General features: G+C 41.7%; 1 protein-coding gene across 5 annotated transcripts in view; it reads right to left on the reverse strand.

The window, feature by feature from the left end:
• LOC110679566 (protein couch potato) overlaps positions 1–24,442 on the reverse strand; it is a 592,279-nt gene that overhangs the window by 81,640 nt on the left and 486,197 nt on the right. The gene's annotated exons all lie outside the window — the stretch shown is intronic.

The following is a 24,442-nucleotide window of genomic DNA, read 5'->3' on the forward strand; positions in this document are numbered from 1 at the left end:
GCTCCCCAAAGAGAGCACCTCGTGCAGATTTCAGTCTCTCATAAATTGTTTACCCGTATTTTGTCGCTATTATCATTCTGACTGGGGAAAGAGGACACGAAAGACTCCGGAACAACGACTACCAGAACAGTATAGCACCTTGGTTGGGTTAGCATCGATGTCAGGGAAAACCACGTGAGGATGGTGGAAAATATTCCCATTGCTGGAGCAGTCCTTGCCCCTCGGAACATCAGTAGTCAATGTGAGAGAACGTTAAACTCTATACTCCAGTCGGCTGTGGGTGACGTATCGTCCTGAGGAAGTCTTCCGAAGACCCGCAAGTGAATCGAAAATTATGCAAATAAAGTTGTCAGACTGGAGTTTTTCTTTATCGTCTCCTTTCTCGTCTTCATCGTTCTGCCCCGGCTGTCGATTTCTGAGATGTGATTCAATGGTAAACAAAACGATATAGCAGATAGCAGAATCGAGGGGGATTATCATCTTGACTCGTTAAAGCCTCCCTCCCTCGAAAGTGATGGTCTCTGAATTCAGGACAGACGGAGAGCATCACACAGAAGACACCATCCCCGTACATGGCTAATAGAAATGCAAATTGGGTGACAAGACATTCAGAGCAAATGTGCAGCTGGTTTGGAGGAAAGTCAGTGGCAGAAGGTGAAGCTCTGGAATCAGATCTTTAACAAGTTTTTCTCTATAAATCTGGAAGTGATTTGTTGGCGCTGCTTTAGGAAGGATTAATACAAAAAGATAATATGTAGTAGGTGAAATGGCCTCAAAGGATTCCACAGCAGTTCAGCTAAACAATTCTTTGGGCAGTTGGTTCCAATATGCAAAAAATAGCAGGAGAGCTTACAAATAATACCTGTTCGGGAGGGAATGACTCAAAAACCTTTTTAGACTTAACTGTTGAGTACACGACACTAAAGACGGCTTTACAACGAGCTCGAATGTATATTATCATAAACTAATATTTCTGCAGGCAGATTTTTCAAGAAATTTCTCATCAACAATAAATTTCTTGAGGCTTTTCGAGTAATATATATGGAAATCCATGTAGAACTCTTAATAAATTTCAAATGAAATCCCTGGGAACATCTTTAAAGGAAGTTAAAGTTTTCCCCACGTGCAGCATCAGTTGACAGTTAACTGCAACCCGTATATAGCAAAAGCTCATGTTCGAAAGCAGATTTTTTATTCATAGTAAAAGTGTAGTAAAATTTGTGGATTTTGGTTTTGAGTTGCACATTGGTCCCATTTCTAGAAAGACAACAATATTTGCGCCTAAACCGTCAGTTTTAGATGTATGGTGTCTTCGGGAAAGTTTCTCCATATTTTTCAGACATTTTTTTCGGCTTTAGGACATTTGGTCGAATGACGTTTGGTCGAATGACATTTGGTCGAATGACATTTGCTCGAAGGGACATTCGGTCGAATGGCTTTAGAACATTTCATTGGTCGAATGACATTTGGTCGAAAGTACATTTGGTCGAATGGACATTTGGTCGAATTGCTTTGGAACATTTATTTTTTTTCAATTTCGTTTAGTTGAACGGAGATTTGGTTGAAAGCTTATTTTCAAATGGTTTATTGAAAGATCATTTAGTAAAATCAATTCGTGCTCGGGATACAGCAACCCATCATTACGCGCGAATAGCTCATATTGAATTAGCTCTCTTCTGCATAATTAACACCGTTAAATATCAGCCGCTTGTGGCCAAACGATAGACGTTACGTGAATCTACGCCGGTATAGTGAAGTTATTGTGAAATCTAATGCCACCGAAGTGATTTTTACAATAAACTGTTGGTGTACATATCACGCGGTTGCGTCGCAGTGTATTGATTTATCCACACACACGCCGTCGCTGTATAGTGAAAACAAAGCACAATATACCGAGTGATAGGTGATAACGGAGAAGAATCAAATTCAGTTACGTTGAAAAAGTTTTGTCGAAAAGAAAAGTGGAATAAGTAGTACTTAACAATCCGGACTAATGTCCGGCGCATCTCCTGGCCCCTCTGGGGGCACAGAGAGAACGATATGCCGCAGTAATGTGCCAGAATGGATGCTTGGTCCAGATCAGGGTTGTTATTAGTCGCCGGATTCGACAGACTTTCAGTGACGGTGACGAAAAATAAAAAGTTTTCGTCACTACCTCAGCTCAGCGCAAACTTAGACGCCCAACTACCAGCAACCAAGCACCTCGTCGCGACGAAAAATCTTTGCCGTTTCTCTTTGTATGTGTTTTCGTTGAACATGTTCAGCTTGAATGGAAAGGCAGACAACTAATCGGTGCCAATTGAAAGGCCGACCAAAAAAGGAACTCGAAAAAAAAAAATCTGCGTGCTTCCGGAGTTGTACAAAAAACCTCTTGATTATCGGTAGCACGCGCCTATCGACAGAACTAATACAACTTCATGAAAATGTGCTTGCCCAATTGCTAGCACAAGACACCTTGTTGACTAGTAGTTTGCAGCTCAGACTCTCTTTGTCTGCAATTGTGCGCTCGGTGACGATTAGAAGCTTATGTTGGTTCAGTGCGGAGGGGTGACGGGAAGAGTGACGAAAAATATTACTCGTGGACTTTTTGCGGCTTTGTTTTGTCGTGGTCTTCTTGCCAGTCATTGAAGACAAAGAAAATGACGATCTTTTACGCACTGAATATTTTTCTCAATTTTTCGTCATCGGTCAGTGACGAAACCGATGGTTACCAACCCTGGTCCAGATGACTTGGGACAAACGATGGTGCTTGTTTTGCGTCGCAAACTAAAGGAAAATGACGCTGGTGATCAAACGCAAGATAAAGCAACTTTGCCAGACTCAATAATTGTGGGAGCTTCCATAGAGCTGAAAATAGGAGTTAAAGAAGCCAGATCAACGAATGCAACTCGTGAAGGTCGCGGAACACGCTACATCCTTCGAACTAACTCTCGAAGCATACTCGAAAAGCTCACCAAAATCACCCATCTAACTGACGGCACTGAGATCGAAATCGCTCCCCATCCTACACTCAACACTGTTCAAGGTGTAGTCTATGACTTGGACACCGTCAACAAAGATGAAAATCTGATACTGGAATACCTTAAGCCACAGGGCGTACAATCAGTAAGACGCATTAAAAAGCGAGTGAATGGCACCCTCAAAAATACACCACTGTTGGTCCTTTCGTTCAACGGCACAGTAGTACCCGATTACGTCTACTTTGGCTTACTTCGGATCGCAGTCCGTCCCTACTACCCCTCCCCTATGATTTGCTTTAACTGCGGATCCTATGGACATTCCAGAAAATTCTGCCAGCAGCCCAGCATCTGCCTTCGATGTTCAGTACAACACGACACGCCTGAAGGGGAACAATGCACCAATCCTCCAAGCTGTCTTCATTGCAAAGCTGAACACCAAGCAACTTCGCGCGATTGTCCAAAATACCAACAGGAGGAAAAAATTGTCCGTCTTAAAGTGGACAGAAACGTTTCTATCACTGAAGCAAGACGTATCTTCGCAGAAGAAAATAAACAGGAAACATTCGCAGGGGTTGTCCAGGAACAAATCCAACAACAACTGGCGGCCAAAGATGTCCTGATAGTCACATTGCAGAAACAGGTGGCAGCACTGACGAAAGAAGTCGCCGTATTGAGCAACGTTTTAAAATCCAGCACTCAGAGTCAATCAACATCGCAACGTGATCAACAAATAGCAACCACCCGTCAAAGATCGTCGTCTAAAAACCCATCGAACACTACGACGCCACAAAACCAACCAACACAGCGCGACCGTTTATCTAGAAAAGATCATTGTTTCATCACCCCGCAAACTGACCAACTAGAAAACCTCAGAAACAATAGGGAGCAATACAATGTACAAACGCGCAGCAGAAGTAGCAAGCGGCATATGGAAATATCGCCTACCGAAACCGTAAACAACCGGGGAAAGCGAATATCAGCACAGTCGAATACAAGCAGCGCATCCACCAACGCCGAGACAAATAATGGGCCAGGATCATCCTAAGGCAATTCACCAGACCACCAACAAGAATGACCCCGCCACAAAACATGACAAGACTCTAAATAAACGACTTCCACCCCCGACCTTCGGCAATCTCGACAATTGCAAAAACTCGGACAATGACTCAGATCAACAAAAAAGGACCTCCGCAGACTCAACAACCACAAATATTGGAAAAGTTACCACCACAACTGCTGTACCGAAACATTCTGCCCTAACAGCGGCCGAATACGATAGAATTCATCACCTCAATAGCATCCCATCAACCAGCAAGACAATGAGTGTCTTACAACATGATTCGCCACGCGCGAGGCCCCCCACGTCGACCCTGACCAGAGATGTTCCGGATTATTCCGACGAGCCTCTGGCGGCTGTTGGCGTGGGCAGCCCACTCCACCGGGCAAGTATTTTCTCAAGTTTTTCATCTCAAGAACAGACAACTGCCAGCCTTTTCCCCTCTAATTCAGGACGTTCCTGCATAAAATCATCGGTTGAAGTCTTCCAATGCTCTGATTCGCCAAGCGCGAGGCCCCCCATGTCAACCCTGACCAGGAATGTTCCGGATTACTCCGACGAGCTCCTGGCGGCAGTTGACGTGGGCCGCCCGTATTCCCGGGCAAGTATCCTTACACCACTATTCTATCGAGAACAGTCAAATCCCGCCTTTTTCCATACCAACGCAGAAAAGCACACGACCAACATCAACTTTACTCAGAACACACCCTTGTCGTCTTCAGCACCAACCGACAGACCTAGCAGCATCACATCTCCACAACGTGTGACATCAACCCCACCACACCCTGATTCGCCAAGCGCGAGGCTTCCCACGTCGACCCTGACCAGGGATGTTCCGGAGCTCTCCGATGAGCCCCTGGCGGCAGTTGGCGTGGGCTGGCCCTATACCCGGGCAAGTATCACAACACACTTTCAATACAAAAATCCGTCCACTTCCGCATTTTTCCTCGCTAATGCAGGATCCAGTACAGAAGTCATCCCCGGTGCCGAGGCAATCAACCAACCTGCTAGCACACATCATCAAAGGAACGACAAAGTAGTAACTTCAACATCGCACTCAACAACCGTCTGGAAAGATACAGGCGAGGTCATCAGCGAAAGCAATACACCCGACCGACGTTCCGTGCAACCCCCAACGACGAATACCAACCACAACACTACTAGCAGACCCATCTCACCCTCATCATCTCAAGCATCGACTGACTCCGAATCGTTTCCCTCTGGTGGGAACGCTGCTCCATCCTTTGCCGTTCAGTGGAACATTAGTGGCCTTCGCTCGCACTTAGCCGAACTCCAGCTCTTGATTGGCAAGTATCAGCCTATCATAATTGGCCTGCAAGAAACAAACGCTGATAGCAAACGATTAGACCAAAATAGTCTTGGGAAGAATTACAAACTCTTCTTAAGCCACTGCTCCCCGCACGGTAGGCAAGGTGCTGGAATGGCCATCAAGATTGGAACTCCCTTCCAGTTAATCAATCTGAAAACCAAAATTCAAGCGGTTGCTGTGAAACTTTTCACACCGATACCAATTACGGTTGCCTCAATATACCTCCCACCGAAGGATAAAAATGCCGTCGAAGCGCTGGACGAGCTTTTGAATGAGCTGCCCAAACCAACTCTCATACTTGGTGACGTAAACGCTCACCATACTGCATGGGGAAGTAGGATGTCTAATTCAGCATCTTAATGCAAGAAAAGGGGTGAAACCATACTGGAGATGATAGTGCAGCACGATATGGTCATTCTAAACAACGGTTCTCACACACGTATTGACCCATCCACTGGAGCATCGCAAGCCCTCGATGTATCCTTTTGCTCTGCAACACATGCAGCTAAATTCAAATGGAACACTCTTCTAGAATACTCTGGTAGCGACCACCTCCCAATTCTAATTGATACCCATAGCAATAGAGTTGAAACACAACACAGACCCAAATGGATATTTGGTAAAGCCAACTGGGAGCTCTATGAGCAAATCATCACAAATAGTATTTGTTCGGGGGCTATTCTGACGGTGGACGAATTCACCAATAAAATTATATCTGCCGCGGAATCCAGCATTCCAAAAACTACAGGGAACATCGGACGGAAATATGTACCATGGTGGAACAGTGAAGTGGAGGCAACAATCAAAGCTAGACGAAAATGCCTACGAGCCCTCCGTCGTCTCGAAGACAATGACCCACGGAAAATCGCCGCTTTAAAGCAATTTCAAGAGGCTCGTTCCATTTGTCGCAAAACTATCAACGATGCGAAACTCAAAAGCTGGGAGAGCTTTGTAGAAAGCATTAACCCTGACACACCAACTTCCCAAGTGTGGAATAACATCAACAGACTTCAAGGCAAAAGAAAAAACAGTACTATAGCGTTGAACTTGCCAACTGGGCACACCAACGACGGTGAGAAAGTAGCAAACGCTCTGGCTGACGAATATCAGAAAAAATCTTCGGATGAACACTACTCTGAACAGTTTAGAAGAAAACACAAAGCAGATAACTGTGAAACCTTCAAAAATCAGCGGTCCAACCTCCACAAGCACTACAACACAGATTTCACAATAGAAGAACTGATTTGGGCACTTAACCGACGAGGTGGCAGCTCGACCGGCGCAGACAACGTGAGCTACACCTTCCTGCAACGCCTTCCCTTTTCTGCAAAAGTAGCCCTTCTCAACTTGTACAACAGAATATGGGACAGCGGAATTTTCCCATCGCAGTGGAAAGTTGGTACAGTAATACCAATCCCAAAACATGATGCAGATCGTAGTAAACCTGAAGGGTTTCGGCCTATAACCCTTTTAAGTTGCCTTGGTAAGCTGTTCGAGAGAATGGTGAACCGTAGGCTTATCACCGAGCTGGAAACCAGTGGCAAACTCGATGGACGCCAACATGCCTTCAGATCTGGGAAAGGTGTCGACTCTCATCTGGCCACACTAGAATCACACATTGACCTCAAACCGGATGAGCACGTTGAAATCGTCTCTCTTGATGTCTCAAAAGCCTATGACACCACATATAGACCAGCGATTCTACGTACACTATCCAGATGGCTTATTTCAGGAAGAATGATGAACATTGTTTCCAGTTTTCTCTGCGACAGGTACTTTCGAGTTGCTGCAAATGGCTCATTGTCTTCACTCAGGAAAGCACACAACGGTGTGCCCCAAGGCTCGATTCTTTCCGTGACACTTTTTCTTGTGGCTATGCAGTAGGGTGCGGCTTATTTTTCAAAAGTTCTCAAAACCAAAAATTCGTATGCTCTACTGAATTCTAATCACATTGAAAGAGAAACCTCAAAATATGAGCCAAAAATATTAACATTTAGAGGTGGCGCAAGCGTCTTGAAGGTGAATTTTCAAGTCATGAAAAATGACCGTCAGTGAAATAAACATAACTTTGTAATTTTTCAACTGATTTTGAAACTTTTAGCATAAATACCTTCAAAATTGAATTTGTGAAAACTTTGTAGAACATCAAATTTGTCTAAAATCAAAACTAGTCTTAGTTAAAAATAGTTTTATCCAAATTTTTCCTCATTTTACTAAAAAAATCATTTTTGTTTGACCATAACTTCATAACTACTCAATCGATTCCGAATATTTTTTCATGTTTTTGAAGCAAATTCATTTGTTTTTAAATTGTTCATACAACACATTTTTCTAAAAAATAGTTTTGACTTAGTTATTCAACAAAAACTACCCAAAAACATGATTTTTGAATGAAAAAATCAAATTTTTATTGATGATTTAAATTTTTTTCGCCGGAAATTGCATTTTTTCTATTAAACTCAAATTTATAAAGCATCTTGCCTTAATTACGAGTTGAATAGTGCATACATATTTTCACATACGCAAAAATATTTTTGTTGCTGAATTATTTACAAATTGTTGCAAAGTCATTCACAAAGGATGAACAAATGAGAAAAACCAGTTTCAGCTTCAGAGATAATATTTAACTGGCAAAAAATTACAAAAAACTGGCATTTTTCGTTAAAATGTCATGTTTTTGTTCAGTTTTTGATGAAAAACTTGGTCAAGACATTTTTTTAGTGGAATGTGATGTATGAAAGGTTTGAAACCAATTGAATTAGCTTTAAAATCATGTAAAAAGATTTGGAATCGGTTGAGTATTCATGAAGTTATGGTCAAACAAAGTTGAAATTTGTAGAAAAATAAGGAAAAATTTTGAATAAATTACTTGTAACTAAAACTTTTTTTGATTTTAGACAAATTTGATGTTCTATAGAGTTTTCATAAATTTAATTTTGAAGGTATTGATGCTAAAAGTTGAAAAATCGGTTGAAAAATAACAAAGTTATGATTACTTAACTGAAGGTCATTTTTCATAACCTGAAAATTTACCTTCAAGACGCTTGCGCCACCTCTAAATTTTAATATTTTTGGCTCGGATTTTGAGGTTTCTTTTTTAATGTGATTAGAATTCAGTAGAGCATACGAATTTTTGGTTTTGAGAACTTTTGAAAAATAAGCCGCACCCTACTATGCAGCCTATTTTTGACGTTATCCCATTCGGTACAGAAATCCTTCTCTACGCAGACGATGTGCTCCTTATTGTGAAGGGGAAAAATCACGGAGATATTCGTAGAATTATGAAAAAATCTGTCAAAGCGGCTGTCGGTTGGGCCACTGATGTGGGATTTGCTATAGCTCCTACAAAGTCGAAGTTAATGCATGTCTGCTCCTTACGCCACCGCAAATGTGGTCGAGCAATCAAAATAGACAATATTCCTATCCCAAGAGTACGAAGTTTGAAAGTTCTGGGCGTAGTAATTGACTCCAAATTAAATTTTATAAAACACTTTTCGTCTATAAAGCAAAGTTGTCAAAGACGAACTCAAATTCTTCGAATACTTGGATATCGCCTCAAAAGAAGCAGTAGAGCAACACTCTTGAAAATAGGATGCGCACTCGTCCACTCAAAGCTGTACTTCGGCATAGGGCTAACAAGTGGCAACATTGCAGACATGGAAAGAATTTTAGGTCCAACATACAACGATGTTATTCGGCAAGCAACAGGGGTATTCGCAACAAGCCCAATCATTTCAATTATGGCCGAAGCTGGCTGTCTCCCCTTTCACTTTGCGATAATCCAACGCTTAACTCAACTAGCAGTTCGACTACTTGAAAAAACTGAAGATGTAGCCGGGCTTCCCTTAATTCAAAGGGTCAGAACACTGTTGATGGACCTAACTGGATGGTGCCTTCCCGATATCTGTAAAACGTTGAGAACCGCAGACAGAGCATGGCACTCGCCATCCCCAACTATTGATCTTAGTCTTAAACGTAATATCAAGGCCGGTGAAAACAAGATCACTGCACTGCCTAAGTTCAATGATTTTATCACGACTCGCTACAGTAGACATGAAAAATTGTATACGGATGGCTCCAAAGATAACGAACATATCGGCGCCGGTGTAGTCACGTGTAGTAGCAATCTGAGCTTCCGCCTCCCAGATTCATGCGGAATATTTTCTGCCGAAGCCTTCGCTTTAAAAATAGCTGTCTCTAATGTACAAAGGTCAAAAACGATTATTTTGACTGATTCGGCGAGTTGCATTGACGCGCTAGGTGGAGGTCGATCCAAACACCCATGGATCCAATCTATCGAGGAGATGGTTGTGGGAAAAGATATCACTTTTAGCTGGATTCCTGGACACGCCGGCATTGCTGGCAATGAAAAAGCGGACGAGCTAGCGAAGCAAGGAAGGACTCTAACGCCTATGGACATTCCCATACCAGCCCAAGACGTGATTCGTACTATGAAAAGTAAATTATGGGAAGTCTGGGAGTTGGAATGGCATCGAAGTCAAGTGCATCTACGACAAATCAAACCAACACCCACTAGGTATCCAGACCGGAAGTCTCCTTGCGAACAACGAGTTTTGTCACGAATGCGGATAGGGCACACACGCATCACCCACGCTCATCTGATGAGTTCCAACCCCCCACCAACATGCAATTTCTGCGGAGTGCATATAACAGTTCATCATCTTCTGGTTGACTGCAAAGGATTGGAGCCAAGTAGAAAACGCTGTGGTATTACCGGATCGCTCACTGAAATATTAGCCTACAACAAAGACAGAGAGGAAGCAGTAATACGATTTTTGATAGAATGTAATTTGTTTAAAGAAATTTAATAACTCATTTATAGTAGGAATGTAACTAACTATTACAAATAATTAATCTGACACGAATGCCACGCTGGTGGTAAAGTGTCACAAATAAACTAATAATAAATAAATTTAGTAAAATTGCATATTATTTTCTAAATTTTTTGAAGTTTGTAATTTGAAGTAATGCCAAAATCTAGGATTTTGATGATTGTTCAAATGAACTTTTAAGAAGTAGTTTTTCGTACATTGACTGAAATATTTAGCCCTAGTGAATTTATTATTCATTGAAAATATCATCATTCTTTAAAAAAATAAACTGCTCAACAAGTTATTTTATTACTCAACGATGTTAACATAATGTTGTTATTATTTATTATTCTTTTGAAATGTCATCGTTCTTCATAATGAACTGCTGATCGTCATCTGTTGGAAGCATTCGGAGAATGTGGTCGGGATATTTCTATGAATTTCTGGTCTTGCAGCTTACGGGCATGGGTAAGGTTTTTGAATGCGGAAATCAGAATTAAAAAAGCAGGAATAATTTGTTTTAATGAAAACCTTAATGGCGAAGTGAATGGTAGGTGTTGGTAACTCTACTTTGGGGTCATGCACAAATTACGTCACGCTCCGAGGGGGGGGGAGGGGGTCAAGCCAAGCGTGACAAGTCTTACAACAATTTCGGAGGACTCATACAAAAAACGTGACAAAGGGGGGGGGGGGCGGGGGAGGTGGTCAAAAAAGTTGAAATTTAGCGTGACATAATTTGTGTACCATCCCTTTTGGCCAATTGGCTTATTGTGCCTTCAGCTCAATAACATTCCTCAAGCAAATATATGGCTTTGCTGACAGTGTTAATGACCTCTGGTAAGGGGGCGGACCTGGTGTAGTGGTTAAAACACACGCCTCTCACGCCGAGGACCTGGGATCGAATCGAAATTTCAGTGACGACTTCCTTCGGAAGGGAAGTAAAGCCGTTGGTCCCGAGATGAACTAGCCCAGGGCTAAAAATCTCATTAATAAAGATAGAAAAAAAACCTCTGGTGAATTGCAGTTTGCTGTAGAAGCTTTGACTTATTAGAAATGAAAATAGTGCTAATTCTATGTATCGGGAAAGGGAAAACGAGTTGACTGAGGCGACAAAAGTTGCTTTCATTTAAGATCAGCTTATCTCGATTCGCAGAACATCAGAACATGCCTGAACGGAAAAGCAGCATGAAATGTAAAAAACGCGAGGTTGATCAATATGTTGAGAGCGTCCATCAAATCTTAATAAACATTTTCGACCAAATGTCCATTCGACGAAGTGTCCGTTTGACCAAATGTACTTTCGACCAAACGTCATTCGACTAAATGTCATTCGACCAAATGTCTTTCGACCAAATGTCGTAGATTCCCTGTTGCAACTAAACATTTTCGACCAAATGTCCATTCGACGAAATGTCCGTTCGACCAAATGTACTTTCGACCAAATGTCATTCGACTAAATGTCATTCGACCAAACGTCTTTCGACCAAATGTCATAGATTCTTAAAAATTTTGCACAACGGATGAGCATTGGATCTGAGGTTTATTTTGGGCAAATAGTACTGTGCAGTAGTACTGTTGCTCAACGTTGGAAATATAATGTTCTGTTGAATCTATTATTCTTTCGAAATATCATCTTTCTTTGGAAAAATGCCTCCTAAATATTTTCGTTGCTCAGCTATTAAAATACTTGTTGTTGAGTTTATTATTCTTTCAAAATGTCATCGTACTTTCTATATTACTGCTGAACATTAGCTTATGATTACTCTCAGTGTCAGTGCTCGGAATCTTAAAAAAAACTTGATACCTAGTTTTACAACGTACGACAGAGGGTAAAAATTTTGAATGCAATAGAACAACTTGGCCACCTCAGATTGTCTGCATATACAGTCACCCCACAGTTATGGATAAAACACAGATATGGATCAGAATTGGATAAAAAAGAGAATATCTTGTCAAATACAGGTGCAATTTCGCAGAACACATTTTACCTACGTGCACTATAAATCTGTACAGCATCACAATCAATCATAATATGCTTAAGTATATATTTTTCCGTTGGTAGGAAATAAAATGTCAATCGTTTTCAATCAAAGATAAGACGATTCCGAAAGAAACGCCAAAACATATGCTTTCACTAACACACCATTCTTTTACCTCGCAGATAAACTGCTGTTATAGTGTTTTGATCCATAATACACTGAGAACAGCGTTGCGGTTGAAAATACTATATAAGAGGGTTAAATTAAATGCACAATGCCAATTGATTTGTGCAGACTAAATTCGTATTTATTTCAAACAGTTTGTGTTTTCAATTTTACCATGGCATCATTTCGACAGTAAAAATTACTATAACATGATTAAAAACTTTCAGTATGACGGGGTTGGTGGTCTGATGGCTACCGCTTCTGCTTCATATGCAGAAGGTCATGGGTTCAATCCCAGGTCCGTCCCTTTCCTCGTACTTTATAGTTGTATATCTCTCACTTGCTTCTATCTTCCATTCTAAATATATCACACTCAAACTATTCATTCATAGCAAACGCTAGAACCAGAGACGGACAAGAAACCGTTTCCCTAACGCTTCCTACTTCCACGCGCACGCCTTTCTTACGCCTGATACATACAGTATCGGACATATAAAATGCACCAAAGCCGTTTTTCCATACAAAATGATCAACTTCAGAGAGCTATATCTCCGCCGTTTCTCAACCGATTTTTCTAATTTTTCTGTGATGGTCTACAAATTATCTCAATTTTTGATAACTATTGAAAAAGTTTTCTGAACACTATTGGTTTAAAAGTTACAGATAGGTTGAATTTTGACATAAAAAATGCACCAAGACGAAAAGTAATGTATCAGACAAACTATGCGTCGTATCGTTTCGGTGTCTTCAGCGCATTTGGTCCTTATCATGCAATGAACAAATGCTCTGGAGACAGCAAGATGCTACGACGCGTAGTTTTTTGCTATATCACTTTGTGTCTTGGTGCATTTTTTATGTCAAAATTCAACCTATCTGTAACTTTTGAACCAATAGTTTTCACACAACTTTTTCAATAGCTATTAAAAATTGAGGTAATTTGTAGTTCGTCACAGAAAAAATCAGAAAAATCGGTTGAGAAACGGCGGAGATATAGCTCTCTGAAGTTGACCATTTTGTATGGGAAAACGGCTTTGGTGCATTTTATATGTCCGATACTGTAGGCAGTCTGCTAACCACAAAAGCAAACCTCTCTGCCATGCCTTTCCCCCAATCCATACACTCCCGCATGAACTGACGTGGATGCAGTGGAATATACGGTCTACGTGGGAGTCAGTTCAATGCATCATCAAATTCCTCCCCCTTCCCCTCATTGGTCTGTATTCTGACGTGGCAGGTGCCATTGTTGCCTAAAAACAGAAGATCACCAGCACTTATACACTGAGGATGCCTGTTAGTCCCAAGCAGTCATTCGGTTGGTTCCTTGTGTAAGTGCAGCTGATCTGGCGATACTGGAGTGCATCCACGGGCGGCCAATCAAGCTCAAGCTCAGCTCAAGCTATAACATGGTTAAAAACTTTCAGCAAGCCAGCATCGAACCGAGGATCTTTTTTTTTTTTTTTTGTTTTTTACAAGGGGGAAATCTGCAAACAGATCCCCTGAGAAGATAACTCAGGGAATGCGGGGATGATGCACCAACGACGACCCGCTAAAACCAGCCTATGCACTGTGCATGAGCAATTCATTTAGAATTGCTCAAGTGGTGAACAGTGCATCGACATGACCCTTGGACTCAGACCCTCATCTCCCCGGAACCACCTTACGGTATTTCTTCGGGAAGGGACCAGTGCATATAGCACAACACGTGTAGCAGAAGTAGCCTAGGCAAACTGCTTCTCCTAGCCGACTTAAACAATGTTACAAGGGACCAGCCTCGGCAGGGCTAATCCTTTGCAGCCAACTCTTGGTCGGCGCGCCATAGACGCTGCAATTCTAACATAATGTGAGTGACAGCCGTAGTTACTGCATTCCAGCACTCGGCATCCGCACACATTCTCTCTATAATATTGTCGGGGGACGTGTCCCCTCCGCATGTAGTGAGCATGCGACCTCTCACAACAATGAAACGGGGGCAATCGAACACGACATGCTCCGCTGTTTCCTCTACACCAGCACAATTGGGGCACGCATGAGATTCTGAGTGCCCGAACCTATGCAGGTACTGTCTATAGCAACCATGTCCTGACAGAAACTGCGTCAGGTGGAAGTTCACTTCCCCATGGCTTCTACCATGCCAATCTGACACATTTGGTATTAGTCGATGGGTCCATCTACCCTTAGTGGAGTTATCCCATTCCTGCTGCCAGCTTCTGAGCGTTTCCTCTATACACGTGTCGCGGACTCCTCTGGTACCCCTTTGGTTGAAGCATTGAACATCTTCCTTGATGATGAGCCCGATGGGCGTCATCCCGGCTATGATGCACACGGCCTCTTTAGATACCGTCCGATATGCACTTGCTACTCTTAAGCACATTATCCTGTACGTGCTTTCCAACCGCTTTAGATTTCTGTTCGTTCTTTATTCTTTATTCTTTCTTTATTCTTTATTCTTTATTTGGAGCAGGGAAAAGCCCGTTTGAGTTGAGCACCTCAGCTCTATCTCAAATGGGCGCAAAACCTCCTCATCTTTTAGTACCAACAGAAAAACATACAATCCAAATGATACATGAGTTCTAAGCGCTTTTGACCAGATTGGTCCTCCATACCTTAGTATGGATAGCGCCACGCTTGCCAGCAGCTTGCGTTTGCTGGCAATTACAGCAGAGCTGTTAGACATCATCCTCGAAAGCGCCGCTATAACCATAGATGCCCTTTTACAGGCATATTCAACGTGGCTAACGAAGCTCAGCTTGTCATCGATCATTACCCCAAGATGCCTAAGGGATCGCTTGGACTCTATGGTGCAATCACCTACCGAGATAAGCGCCCGTTGCTCGGACCTGCGGTTGTTGACCACCACCACCTCAGTCTTGTGACGGGCCAGTCCAAGTTTCCTAGACTTCATCCATTCCTCAACCAGGGAAATAGAGTGCGATGCTCCATCGATTCACCATAGACCACTAGGGTGATATCGTCGGCGAAGCCAACAATCTTAACACCCGTCGGAAGGGGCAGCCTCAGTACGTCATCGTACATCGCATTCCATAACAGCGGGCCCAGGATTGAACCTTGAGGTACTCCCGCGGTAATTCGAACGCTTTTCTGCCCCTCCTCTGTGTCATACAGTAGAATCCTACCATCAAAATAGCTTTCTAGAAGCTTACACAACTGCACCGGTACCTTGAGGCGGTGAAGCGCGTGTGCTATTGCTTCCCAGCTTGCGCTGTTGAACGCATTCTTCACATCCAGAGTGACAACCACGCAGTAACGGATGCCGCTCCTTTTATGCTCGATTGCCACCTCAGCTGTTTGAACGACCGACTGGATGGCGTCCAGAGTAGATTTACCTTTTCTGAATCCAAACTGGTTGTTGGACAGGCCGTCCGCACTCTTCGTATACGGTACTAGTCTGTTGAGAATCAACCTCTCCAATAACTTGCCCGTCGTATCTAGTAGACAGATAGGTCTATACGCCGACGGGTCACCTGGTGGTTTCCCCGCCTTTGGTAGTAGCACCAATTTCTGTCGCTTCCATACATCCGGGTAGATTCCTTGATCAATGCAGCGTTGCATCGTGGTTCTGAACATGTCCGGATCCGTGTTCACTGCCGCTTTTAAGGCAACATTCGGGATACCATCGGGTCCCGGTGCCTTGTTTGACGCGAATGATTTCACGACTTCTGCCAGCTCTTCGTTCGTCACTCTCGCCACTTCTTCTCCTTCATCTGCCGCATACGGCGCTGGGGGCCATGGGCTTATGGGATGGTGCGGGAAGAGTACATCGATTATCGATCGCAGCAACTCGGGCGATTTCTCTTGGGGCGCTATGGCTCCTTTGGTCTTAGCCATTACCACTCTGTAGGCGTCACCCCATGGACTAGAATTGGCACTCACGCATAGACTTTCAAAGCATGCCCGTTTTCGACTCTTGATTTCCTTTTTGAGATCCAACTTTGCCTCTCTGAATGCTGCACCGCGTTCCTCTCTTTGTGCTTCTGTGCGTGCGCGTTGCATTCTTCGTCTAGCCCGAAGGCAGATTGCTCGAAGATTTGCAATTGATTCGCACCACCAATACACTGCGGCCTGTTCTCTCTAGGAGGGGCTTTTCTCGGCATGGAAGCATCACACGCTCGTGATATCATAGCAACTAGCTCTTCACCGTTTAGGTCCAGAGTGTTTCGTTCGCGCCTCAGGGCTTCAGTAAATACTTCGCCGTCGAAGCGCGCTGTTTTCCATCCTCGGGCTTGGGTCGAGTTACATCGCGCTGCCTTCTGCCCGCCTGGTATTATACTATAGCGAATCGATTGATGATCGATATGAGTATAACCGTCATCAACGCGCCAGTTCATGGTACCTAAAAGGTTAGGACTACAAAACGTCACGTCGATGATCGATTCTGCACCATTTCTGCGGAAGGTACTCACTGTACCCATATTTGCCAGCTCTACATTTAATGCGGCCAGGGATTCCAACAATAGCTGGCCTCTTTGATTGGTGCAGCGGCTACCCCACTCCACTGCCCATGCATTAAAGTCGCCAGCTATCACTACTGGCTGCCGATTAGCTAGTTCGGCCATCATCCTGTCAACCATGTGGGAAAATTCCTCAATCGACCACCTTGGGGGCGCGTAACAACTGCAATAGAACACGCCGTTGATTTTTGCTATTGCAAAACCGTCATTTGAGCTAGAGACTACTTCTTGGATTGGGTATCGTCCTGTCGTCCCTATAGCTGCTAGCTGTTGAGACCTATCCGCCACCCAGTTCCTGTTGTTGGCTGGTATGCGGTATGGGTCCGATAATAACACCACGTCAGTCTTGGTTTCCGAGACTGACTGCCAAAGCAGCTGCTGGGCTGCATCACAGTGGTTTAAATTTAACTGTGTTACTTCCGTTTTGGCTGCTTTGATACTCCGCTTGTGCCCGTACATTTGGGTCCGCCCATTAAGTGTCCGTTGTCTGCTCTGTCGACACATATTAGGCACTTAGCGATTTGCTTACAATCGCTTGCCCTATGGCCTTCAGCGCCGCATTTTCTGCACATCTTACTTCTGTCGGGACCATTGCAATTCCACGACTTATGGCCCTTCCCGAAACACTTGAAGCAAACTTCAGGAGGCTGTTGTATGCTCAGCCGGCAAACCGACCAGCCTACCTTGAGTATGCCCAAGTTCTTCGCTTTGTTGGCCTCTGCGACCGGCAGCCTGATCGCCGCCACCTGGGTGCCCTGCGGGCCCTTTCTAAGGTGGATGGCCTTACTGGCTACGTCGATGTCACACTGCTCTTTGAGGGCAGCCGAGACCTCCGCTGCATCGGTGACCTCATCCAGATTTTTACACTGGAGAGTCGCTTCAGCAGTAAGGGATCTTACATCAACCTCGTCACCAAGTACTTCTTGTGCCAGTTGCTTATAGACTGCACCCTTTTCCTTGGCGTCCTTCTTTAAGACTAGGATCATTTCACCAATCCTAGTTCGCCTTATGCTTCGCACGTCTGCGCCCAATGGCGATAGCTTCTCTGTGCTTCGCATCGCCTTCAGAACCTCGGCGTATTTTGCTTCCTCCGTTTTGATAACGAGGGCTTCGCCTAAATTCCTACGTTTCGCTGTTTTCGGTTTAGCGCTCTCCTTGGGCTCCGTTTTCGGTTTCCTCTGTTTTTTCTTATTTCCAACTCGTATCCATGGGTTGCTGTTGCCTTGCGCCCGTGGTTCCTGTGGATTTTCTTGGCTTTCTTGGCCTTAGGATTGGTGTTGGCCTCTCCTTTGTTGCCATGTCCTCTTGATCGCGGGGCTTGGCTCGTGCCAGCTTTTCCGCTTTGGAGGACGGCCGCGTAGGTCACTTTTCCCTTAGCAACCATACGTCTTTTCGCCACGTATTCATCCCCGGAAGCTTCCCTCTTCCGCATCGCGTATATATATTCGCGTTGCCTGTGAAGGAAAACACTTCGGTCTGACACGACCTAGTGTCTTTTTGGCGTTCTACCTTGCCCAGTTGTTCCTTGGCTTTCTCGTAGTCCTGCTTTGCAGCTAGGACTGATTGTCGCAATTTCAGTAGACTTGTTTTCAAGTCTTTGCTGATATTTGTTTTGCTTTTAACATATTCGATGATGACATCAAGTTGCTCAGCAGCTACCTGCATTTTAGGGAGGTACTCCCTATTGCGATCCATGGCCTCGATTAGTCCCGGGCCATCGGTCACCACACATGTTGCACTGGAGCGGCCAGTGCCTGCCGTCGTCACAGTATCTAGGCTTTTGCCCACACTGTTTTCAATAAAGTTGGTCGCCTCCTTCCTTGGCGGGAACCTTAGCCGGTTACTGATAGGTCCAGAAGCCTCTCCTTCACATTCCGCTAGTTGTTTGTTTTGGTTGATCATCTCTTATGGGTCCCCCTAAGAGCCGCTATCCATCTCCGCTGGAATAGTCGCCTTTATAATCCCATGGTTATCTATGCAAGCAGGGAGGCCATGCTAGGGTTGACATAGTCCTTTATGGGGTACTATGTTCAGAGCCGGATCGGCGCAGGTCAGGTAATGGCATCTGAGCCTACTCCCGCCCAGTTGGAACCGAGGATCTGGCGATTGTCAAGCGCGAACGCTTACCGCACGGCTATCGATGCGGTTGGATTGAGAGGGAACAAAACGCAAATAAAAAGCGCAAATCACAGCTCAATCTTGGTTGGAATAGTAAATCTAAAAACCTGTTCATTAGGGTGCGGCTTATTTTTCAAAAGTTCTCAAAACCGAAAATTCGTATGCTCTACTGAATTCTAATCACATTAAAAGAGAAACCTCAAAATATGAGCCAAATATATTAACATTTAGAGGTGGCGCAAGCGTCTTGAAGGTGAATTTTCAACTTATGAAAATTGACCTTCAGTGAAATAAACATAACTTTGTTATTTTTCAACCGATTTTGAAACTTTTAGCATAAATACCTTCAAAATTAAATTTGTAAAAACTTTGTAGAACATCGAATTTGTCTGAAAACAAAACTAGTCATAGTTAAAAATACTTTTATCCAAATGATTCCTCATTTTACTGAAAAAATATTTTTGTTTGACCATAACTTCATAATTACTCAATCGATTCCGAATCTTTTTTCATGTTTTTGAAACAAATTTATTTGTTTTTAAATTACTCATACAACACATTTTTCTAAAAAATGGTTTTGACCTAGTTATTCAACAAAAACTACCCAGAAACATGATTTTTCAATGAAAAAATCAAATTTTTATTGATTATTTAAGTTTCTTTCGCCGGAAATTGCATTTTTTCTATAAAACTTAGATTTATAAAGCATCTTGCCTTAATTAAGAGTTGAATAGTGCATATATATTTTTACATACCCAAAAATATTTTTGTTGCAGAATTATTTAAAAATTGTTGCAAAGTCATTCACAAAGGTTAAACAAATGAGAAAAACCATTTTCAAATTTAGAGATAATATTTAACTGGCAAGAAATTAAAAAACTGGCATTTTTCGTAAAAAAAATCATGTTTTTGTTCAGTTTTTGCTGACAAACTTGGTTAAGACATGTTTTTAGTGAAATATGATGTATGAAAGGTTTGAAAACAATTAAATAAGCTTCAATATCATGTAAAAAGATTTGGAATCATGAATAGTAATCATGAAGTTATGGTCAAACAAAGTTGAAATTTTTAGAAAAATGAGGAATAATTTTGATTAAATTACTTGTAACTAAAACTATTTTTGATTTTAGACAAATTTGATGTTCAATAGAGTTTTCATAAATTTAATTTTGAAGGTATTGATGCTAAAAGTTTCAAAATCGGTAAAAAAATAACAAAGTTATGTTCACTTCACTGAAGGTAATTTTTCATAACCTGAAAATTTACCTTCAAGACGCTTGCGCCACCTCTAAATTTTAATATTTGTGGCTCAAATTTTGAGGTTTCTCTTTTAATGTGATAAGAATTCAGTAGAGCATACGAATTTTCGGTTTTGAGAACTTTTGAAAAATAAGCCGCACCCTACTGTTCATGGTTCTCATTACTTCAACGTTTGTTTCAGTGCATGAGTCGACTTGATCCATAATAAGGATCCTCCTCTCCCACTGATCCACATCTGTGGGGTGGACATGATTTGCAATTTCTATTGAAAACAATACTTTTTGGTAAATAACCATGAATTTTGATATGTATTCTCAAAAGCAACTATATTCTGCAGTGTCAGTAAGCTAATTTTGATTTGTGCAGCTCCACCATAATTATTAATCATACTTTGTTCTGAAAAATGACCCTTAGTTGATCCATAACTGTGGGGTGACTGTACGTATCTTTATACATAGACATATGGGCCAGTTTTGATGGCCATGGCTTTTGGGAAACGCTTTTGACAAAGTGCAACAAATAATCCGCCTGTACCATACACTCTTAAGAGAAATAGAATTTTACATGTGACCTAAATTAGCCAGCACTTAAATATGTTGTGACGCGATCGCATTTATAACGCAATTTTATGTTTGTTTTAACTTATTGCTCGAAATCGTGCAACAAAGCATAATTTCAAATAGAACTAGATTGAGTATTCCGTCTAACAATGTATCTTTACAAAACCATATAACGTTTGTGTCATCTCCCATTTAGTTTTTCGTAAAATACGAACTTTAAACTGGAATTTACATGTTAATAGACGTAAATCTATATGGCATTTGACTCTGCCGTCGGATCTGGGATCGGCATCATTGAGTTTTGTTTTCAAACATGGCCGGTGTTATACGTCGCGATTTTATTCGTTTGTGATTAGGGCAAACGCTCCCTTAGTGGAGGTAGCTCCAATAGTGGAGGTAGTGTGTTTTGGCATGTTTCGCGCTAATAAATGATTATGTGCACCTATAGTGGTGCATCAGTACCCATAGTGGAGGGTCCCATAAGAAATCAATGGTTTGCGCCACTAAAGGAACCATCCTTAAAATATACCTCCACTAAAGGAACAGTGTTCCTATTTTTGGTGCAAGGCTTTTTGCAGGGAAATTTCAAATGAATCGTGATTTTTATACATTTGAATGATAGAAGGATTTGAGATCTATCGAATGATACGTTAAAATCATATATTTCATGATCTTAACACCGTGTTTTAGCAGTTTTCCCTTAGGTGCACCACTAATGGTACACTTGCCCTATGTGGGAAAACAGTTGAAAAATAAAGAAAATCAACATGTTCTTGTTTTAATGAACCATAAGATAAAGTTATACAGCTTATAAAAGGTGCCGTTTCGATCCATGAGTGTGTGAAAAATTTGACGTGGAACTCCACAAGTTTGGAAGAAATGTCTTTGGCATTGTGAAAGTTGGTTGGTTGTGCGTTGGTTTCATGAAGTTAAATTTATCGCGTTGCCAACAGTGTTCAGTTAAATGCTGCTTTGTTTAACCAAATGGAATTCCATCTCGTGCAATCATTGCCTCACTATATGATGTGCATTTTTATAAAGGAAGCAATTGTTTAAATTATTATTCCTGTCCTCGAAGTTCGTGGAAAAGTGCATGTAATTGAGTTTTGTGCATGTAATGCAGACAGCAAGCGGTAAGGAATAGTGACCAATGATTCCTCCAACTTGTTGCCCTCCGGATTTGATTTTATCAGCAAATGCCTCATAAAGAAAGGTAAGTGGTTTGGAGGACCCAAGTACGCACACGACAACCCAGCTCTGGAAAAATGAAAAGATTCGAAAGAAATTACACGCCATGATGTAAAAGTCAGTGATCACGACTTTTATGTCCTGGCGTGTATTTTTTTGTTGGTTTTTTACTGTCATGTGATGGGGCCCAGATAGCCGTAGCGGTAAACGCGCAGATATTCAGCATGACCATGCTGAGGGTCGTGGGTTCGAATTCCGCTGGTCGAGGTTCTGTTCGTAAAGGAAATTTTCTCGATTCGCAGGGCATAGAGTATCTTCGTGTGGGCAGATAAATGGGATGAAATTATTGGTCGTGTGTCAATGATCGTTAATTTTTTCAAAGCCTGGTTTATTGTTAAATTTTTATATCGCCAGACTTGATAATTCTCCTCAACGACATTAGAGTTCGATGAAATCCCAGAGAAGTTTCTATCAAGCCTGCATGTCGCTTTGATGACGGTTTCGATGGATAATAAGCTGATTATTAATTTAATCGAGGATAATCAAACCAAAAATTGTTTTTATCCTACGTGTCGCGAGAAGTGAGACAAGTTAAGTTAGGTGACAAAAATTGACTTAGGGTAACCAATATATTTTGGACCCCATGGGCCATTTTCCTGCAAATTTCCCAGTTTAAATCGAAAGACCAACTCAATTCGCATGTCATTTGGAAAGATAGGACTATTCCGCACTCGCATCAACCGTTTATACATAGATAATGTGTTTGTTTTATCTGAAATTAATTTAATTTAATCGGTTCATCCATGCAACCGTTACAACACGTTACACACAGAAATTGAAGCCGTCAGAAATTTTACAAATGTTTTTCATATTTCTGCACTAGAAGCGTAGAATTTCTTCGGTTTTCCATTGTCAATCGATTGATTAGACTATGGGCAAGCATATTATACAACCAGTGTCGTGGACTTTGTCGACAAACGATAAAAAATGCTGATTCTCAATCTTTTGTGGTCATTATAAAGATTCTCTAATAATGGTGTTAAAACTGTGAGGTTTTCTGTTTGGAGGGATGAACAATATTTTGAAAATAATGTATTTTTGAACAAAGAAAGGTTTATAACTTGAAAAATAATCGAGATAGCTAATTCGTGGCCATATGCCAAAGGAACAAAAAAAGAGATATTTGCTAGAACAACCAGAATATCTATATATAGAGTAATTAAAAAAATGTGAAGGAATTCGTCAAAGAATACGTTTTGTTATCGATTAAGGTTGGTAATATAGGAGACGGAAGTAGGATTTACACATGACCTTCGGCTTAGTAAGCCGAAGATAAAAAAAAAATTATCACCAACTACGTCATAGGATTAGTTGGACAAACTGTATCTCTCGCGAAATAACAAGACTCCGTTCATGGATGAATCTTCAAAGATCACTGTTGAAACTGCTTCAGCAAATAATTTTACTACCGTAAAAAGAGGTGAAGTTGATCACTTTTGAGCGATTCTGTTCTATAATTCGTAGTAGGATGCATGTATTCTCACCCTAATATATTTCAAACCTGTACTGGTTGGATGTTTATCGAATTATACAAACGAAACGAATTGTTATCATAATAACAAAAACATATGTTAGAAATCAAAAAATGGAAGTTTCGATTCCGGGGTGAAGTTGATCAATTACTGTGACACGTTTCCTAAAATAAAGAGACATGCTTTTTACTAAATTTGGGATCACTGATCCCGAATCAAGTCTCACAAATCTTACAACTTGTTGATAAATCGGTCAATTTTAGAATTAAATGTTGTGTAATCCAGAATACACCTAATAAAACGCCTAAAGGTAGGCAATTTTCTTTTGAAATTAGCAACTCGCTCACAAAAAGAACATTTTTATCACTGAAAATGATTTTTTTATCCTCAATGCAAATATAAAACTGGGTTCACAGAACATATATGGAATGTACGAAACTGTTTATTTCAATGGTGTCTTTATATAGCCTTGGCAATAGTCGAATGTTTGGGGTAGAACTCTTCAACGGTTCATCAAACATTTCCTTAAAAATCTGTTTTTCCATTATATTACTATCTTGAACGACGAACTGAATTTGGAAACATCAAGAGTAGCTTTCAGGTAATACGATATGACATAACTTGTGATAATCGAAAACGGATAATAGCTCTCTTGGCAGTTTATACATGTGGGTACGGGAATGATCAACTTCTCCCCACTGATCAACTACACCCCGAATTACGGTACTCCTGTTTCGACCGCTTAGAGAGTATTTCAGTGAAACTGGTGACACTGCAATCTGCAAGTCGGTTACTCGCTTGTGCTTTAATTCGTAAGTAGTGTGAAGAAATCGGTTCTAGAGCAAGGGTCTCTGGACGTGTCGATTGTGAAACTATCGTGTAAACTACTAAATTGTAAACAAATAAAATAAATAGAAATAAATTTTAATAAAAGATTGCAGCACTGAAGCTGACGTTACGCATACGCTGCTCTCAATATGTGTTTGACTGAA

The sequence above is a fragment of the Aedes aegypti genome, chromosome 3, assembly GCF_002204515.2.
Source record: "Aedes aegypti strain LVP_AGWG chromosome 3, AaegL5.0 Primary Assembly, whole genome shotgun sequence".
Classification (NCBI taxonomy): domain Eukaryota; kingdom Metazoa; phylum Arthropoda; class Insecta; order Diptera; family Culicidae; genus Aedes; species Aedes aegypti.